Below are 5,907 nucleotides of genomic sequence, written 5' to 3'. Positions count from 1 at the left end.
CACCAAAGGAGACTCCCGCCACCCAAGCCCTGACCCGGGAACCTACGCCAGACCAGGTAAGAGCTCCCCCTCGCTTGGTCCCCACCCCGTGCAAAAGGAGGACAAGCCCCTGGCACTGGGGAGAGCCTGGCAGGGTAGAAAAGCTGCTTTTCCTCTTTTGATTTTTTTTTTAGCTCCTCTCCCTTCAGGGTTTTCCCAGGCTGGAGCTTGCAAGGAGATGTGACTGGGCAGAGCAGCTTGCTGGGGCTGCCGGGGGCCTCAGAGCCCCAGAAAGCTGCCTGAAGGAGGGGTGTATGGTAAGGCAGTCTCTTTCCCCACTTTAAGGCTAGCTGGAAGTGGGGTTTCTGAGCCCATTCCCCCCCATGAAGGCTGCATTTCTCACCAGGGTGGGGGGCACAGGGCCTGCCTGCTCCTCTGCCAACTGCACCCACTGAGCTTTGCAAACTTGAGGACTTTTCTGGCAACCCCCTGGGAGGCGAGGTGGTTGCAAGTGGCTCCTCTTTTAAAGTGGGAGAGGCTGTGGGGGGAGAGCAGCCAGCTTGTCCTACCCCTGGAAATGCTAAATGAATGGGGCAGGACTCTGATTTGGCTGTGCCCTAGAGCCCGGTTCCAGATTCAGAGATTAGGGGGGACTTTCCTGAAGCCCAGGGGATACGGCTGGTCAGCCTGGACCACCTCTGTGCTGGGGCAGTCGCTACGCCCTGCCCACACGGGTAGGGTGCTCTAACAGCCCTTGGGTGCTTGAAGCCTTTCTCTTTTGGCCTCCCCCAAGCCAGGCAGGAGGGCTGCAGGACCCCAGCAAGGTGAGAGAAGAGAAATGAAAAGCAGGGAGGGCTCCCTGGGGCCTGTGATGTCAGAGCTGGCATGCGTGCTCCCTCCAGCTGGGGTTTGCTATGTTTTAACAAGAGGGGCCTGTCGTCCCCAGAGGATGCCAGCGAATGAGAACCCCTCCCGCGGCTTTCATTAAAAATGAGCTTGCTGGTTTTTAAATGAGGCGATTGCCTCCAAGTCTTTGATCAGAATTTCACCAGCATCTGGAGTCCTCTCCTCATCCTTGGCAGATCTGTGTTGCAGTGCAGCTACTGAAGCCAGCCTGTGCGCTCCAACCCAGAGCTGGCTGCATTTCAGAGGCTGACAAATCCATTGACCCGGGAGATGCGTTTGCAACAAAATCTGGCGAGCTGGAGAGGGGGATGCATGGATTTGGTTGGGGGGGGGGGGGGGGGGGGATGAGTGGAGAGGTTGGTGGACAGGGAGGAGTGTGACTTCTTAATTTGCTGGAAAATGCAGTATTTTGTGAGGAAAATCCTAATGAAATTCCACATCTTCACCCATGAAGTGCCATAAGAGTGTATTGGGAGTGGAAGCCCCCAAGGCCTCGAGGTCAGGAAGTTACATGCTGGTTTGTATGAGCCTCTGTAGAGTTGCCTCTCACATGTGGCTAGGGGTTGCTGAACTGGGGCTTTGGTGGAAGGGCAAGGTAGGTTGGGTTTAACCTGGCAGGCGCTATACCTCTGCTAGGGCATAGGGCCTCTCCAGCCTGGTATGGGGTTCAGGCTGGGTGCTGAGTTTTGAGTGGCCTCTGGCATTTCCAAGGGCTGTTGGTGCAGGTTGTCCAGGTTAGCAGGCTACATGGTCCAGTTTGCAGTGGGGCAGACGGGTTGCCTAGGTTCTATCTCCATCTCCCAGACAGTGGTTGGGACAAAGGTTGGCTGGCTTTGCCTGCTGATTTGCAGACCATTTCACCTGGTGCGGGGGGTTTCTGAACTAGAGGTTAGACAATGGCCAGGAAGGGCTGGCAAGCCAGAACCACCCCTCTCCATGGGGGCCTAGGATCTTGGGGAAATGCTTCCCTGTCCAGGTGCAGCCTGATCCTGCCACTCACTCTCTGCTGGCCTTGCTGATATGGCCCTTTCCTGGCATCCATGGACTTGTGCTGAGGGCAGGGCTTAATGTGGAGTGGCTGCTGCTGTATTTGTCTATTCTGTCTGGTGTGGAGCTGGTTCCCCCCCTCCCCCTTGCCCTGAGCAGGAGGGGCAGCTGGTTGGGAGTGAGTGAGTCCCTGCTCCAGGTGTGCAGCTGTCCCTCATGTGCAGTTGGCTGGTACTGGTGCCTGTGCAGTTCAAACGGTATTGACTTTCTGACAAGCTGCAGTGGGCAAGGCCCATCAGGCTGCATGGGACTGTCTGCGATGGATGGGCATCATCACAGGCACCTTGGTCCCTGGGCACAGGCAGGGAGGCCTGCTTGTGGTGAGGTCTGGCAGACTGAGAAGGGAGCTGGGGGTGGGGAGTGCAGGCTGGCCCTTCACCCTCAGTCCATCTGACCCAGTTGCTATCTCCAGTGGTCCCAGACCCCAGCACACTCTATAGAGCGAGGGGAAGGTCATTGCCCCAATTCTGTAGCTGGGAAATCTCAGGCATGGAGCAAGGAGACTGGATGTGTTTCTGCTCACACAGCCAGGTCAGTGGCAGAGCCAGGAGTAGGACCCAAGCATCCAGACTCCAGCTGTGTCCTGAGCGAATCTCCTGACCTCTGCTGTGTGCCCCCCTGCTGGGCTTCACCAGCCATGGGGTATGCTGGGAGGACTCTTCATCCTGGTGTGGTGCAAGGGCTGGGCTGGGCAGCTTCTTGGTGCTGGGTGTGACCTTTGATCTTGGTTACCTTTGATCTTGTTTCTGCCACCAACCCTAGGGTGTGGGGAGGGTCGGTAGGGGCCTTTGCCAACACTTCATGCCTGAGGCTGCAGGGATGGCCTTTTCCATCCCTCCCAGGCCTACTGGAGGCTCCAGGGAGAGCAGGATGGGGGAGTGATACTGGGCAACACCTGGGTGTCCCCTTTGTAGCTGGGGGAGTTGAGGTCTCTACATTGCAGCCCCCTTGCTCCTGTGCTATAATTGGTATGTCCCCCTCCTCCCCCATGCAATTAGCTTGTGTCTCTGCCAGTTACTGGAGCGAATGTAGGTCATGCAGATGGGCAAGTCCTGGATTTCCATCAATTAGAGCGTGGGGTGGGGGTGGGGGGGCAGTGGGGAGAGGGGCTTTAATTGCAGCATCGCAGAGGCACTTGCTCTTCCGCAGGGGGCACCTTCCAGCATCTCTGGCCCTCATCCCTGCTGTGGGTACAGCCCGGGGCCTGGGAGATGCAGCAGGGTGACTGACTCTGCAGCCTGGTGGGGGGAACATCCTGTCACCCTTCCAGGAATGTTCCCTGTCCCGTCAGCATTCAGGGGAGGTGGGGCAGGGTGGGGGTGGTGGCTGGAGAGCAGCAGCACCCCTTTGTGAGCGGGGGTTAGGGCTGGGGGGTGTTGTTGGTTACTGGGGCAGGGGGAGTGAGGGCAGTGTCCTCTGCAGGCATCAGGAGGGGTTAGAGCCAAGAGGCAGGATGGGGGAGGTTGTGGGGTCTGCTGGTTACAGCTGGAGAGGCTGGGAAGAGGGCTCCCGGGTTCTAGCCCCAGCTGCAGGAGGGTGGTAGGGTCCACTGGGTTGAGTCTGATGCTGGACCGGGGCTTAGGACTCCTGGGTTTTGTTCCCTGCTCTGCTGCTGGCTCACGACAAGTTCTGGCCCCATCTGTGCCTCAGTTTCCCTTCTGTTCAAAGGGTGGATGATGTCCCATGTTGTTCTGTGTGTGCCCTTATGTGAGACCCCACTAGGGTCTTGAAGGCACTCCAAGGATGGGACAAACCACAAATTTACCTCCCCCTCCTTCCCCACTGCAGAACCATCTCTCCCCAATGCAGAGGAGGTGACTCTGTTGCCCCTCACTTCTCTGCTGCCCCCCCACTCCCCCAGTGCTAAGGCTGCTTACAGCTTCAGTACCTGCCCCCTGCTCTGTACCCACTCTGGCCATCCCCCCTCCTTTCCTCATGAAGCCATAGTGTAAATCCCATGTTCCTGACCCCCAGAGTGAGCCCTCCTGCCCCCCTCCCCTGCTCCCCTTCCCTCCCCTCGCCCCCCACCTTCTTTCATGTTCCTTTGGCTGCACTGACCCATCGGGCGCCTGTGGGAGCTAATTGGATCTGACAGCTGAGAAATACCACATTGGCTTTTAGGCTGGGAATCGGGGACAAGGGAGGAGTGTGGTGGGGCGGGGGGCTTGGGCTGCTCTTAAAGGGGACAAAGGGGGCTGGCTGGCTGCACTGTTCCCTGCCCTATCGCCTCTGTGCTGGGCAGGGAAATATAGCCATGCCAGGGTGCTCCGTGTCCAGCGAGCCCCCGCCCCGGTGTTGGGTATTTCCACAGTCCTCATCACCTGCACGGCCCTGCTCTCAGCTGGCAACGCTGGTGAAGGTCAGGGGCGAACTCTCCTGGCCAAACTGAAAAGAGCAGGGGTGAGGGTGGAGGCTGGTGCTGGGGTGCCCCACAGGGGCACTGGGTGGGGGTGGCTGCTGCGTTTTGTGCTCCTGGGCCCACAGCTATGTACGTTAGTCTCAGCTGCAACACCAGAGCCTGGGGCTGTGAACGGGCAAGGCCAAATGGGAGCCCAAACAGCAGCCAGCACTAGCAATGGATCCAGGAGCCTGAGCTCCCAGCCTTCATCCTCTTTGGGTAGCAGACTGTGCTCCCCTCTTGGAGCCATGTGAGGAGCACCCAGGCATCTGGGCTGCCAGCCCTGCCCCTTGCGCTCTCTCTCTATGCTGGTTGTCCTGTGGGGCTGCCCAGGCTCCTGCATTGCATCTGTGCTGGACCCTCCTACCTGCCTCAGCCCTGAGCCAGGGGCTTGTTTTCAATCCCCATTTTACAGGTAAGCAAAACTGAGTCACCTACTCCTGTGGGCAGCGCAATGGAGGTACAACCAGGGAGAGAACCCAGGGGTCCTGGCTTGCACTTCCTTTCCCTAGCCACTGGTCAGAAGAGCCAGGATGACTGGGAGGAGAGCTGGAGTCTAGTGGGCTTGGCAGGGAGTAGGAGGTAAGACTCCTGGGTCCTATCTCCACTAACTCATGCCAAGGGCATGGATGAATTGCCTGCCCCAAACACCACCATGGGGGTGGGAAGGGGAGACCTCCCAGATACAGCCCTTCCCTGCTCTCCCTCCCCTTCCCCTGCCCCCCAAAGGCAGTGCACAAGCTGTTTTTATTCACCTTTTCATGCCTGAGGACAGCAGCTGCAGCATCCTTTTGCTTAGCACCTTGGCAAGGCTGTTGGGTACAGGATGCTTTGGCTGGAGAGACCAGGGGACCACAGCTCTGGCTTTGGTAGTTCCAGTGCATGGATGGCCAGGAGTCATGGGGAAAAAGGTTGAGGGGCACTGGCAGCGTTGTGAAAGACTGCGTGTTGAATTGCACTGGCCACTAGGTGTCACCAGCACTCGGCGCTAGGGAGTCCTGCTGGGTGCAGGGTGGGGGGGGTTGAGTGAGAGCCTGGCTCTGTGCTGGGCCCCACCGCTCTGGGCCGGCTGGGAGCTGGCACCTTCACCCAGCAACCACCATGGCTGGGGCCAGCCCTGCCCAGACCACCCCCCCTCCTCCCGCCAGCACCCCCTGCAGGCCACAATGGAGCATGCACACTCATGGGGGCAGAGGGGGTGCCAGGCTTTTTCTCCCCCTGGAGCCCCTGGCATTGTGCCCAGTGCTTGCTGCCTGCAGTGGTTTCTGAGCCACTGACCTTTGGCTAAGTTGGCTGGGATCAGGAGGGTGGGGCTGAGAATGAGGATTACCCCCCCTCCTCCCGCCAGCACCCCCTGCAGGCCACAATGGAGCATGCACACTCATGGGGGCAGAGGGGGTGCCAGGCTTTTTCTCCCCCTGGAGCCCCTGGCATTGTGCCCAGTGCTTGCTGCCTGCAGTGGTTTCTGAGCCACTGACCTTTGGCTAAGTTGGCTGGGATCAGGAGGGTGGGGCTGAGAATGAGGATTAGGGGGGCAGGGGGGGACTGGCAGGGAGGCTACTTCCCTCTGGCCCGCT

The sequence above is a fragment of the Alligator sinensis genome, unplaced genomic scaffold (assembly GCF_000455745.1).
Source record: "Alligator sinensis unplaced genomic scaffold, ASM45574v1 scaffold886_1, whole genome shotgun sequence".
Taxonomy (NCBI): domain Eukaryota; kingdom Metazoa; phylum Chordata; order Crocodylia; family Alligatoridae; genus Alligator; species Alligator sinensis.
The sequence above is the reverse complement of the archived record's forward strand: the minus strand, read 5'-3'. Positions refer to the sequence as shown.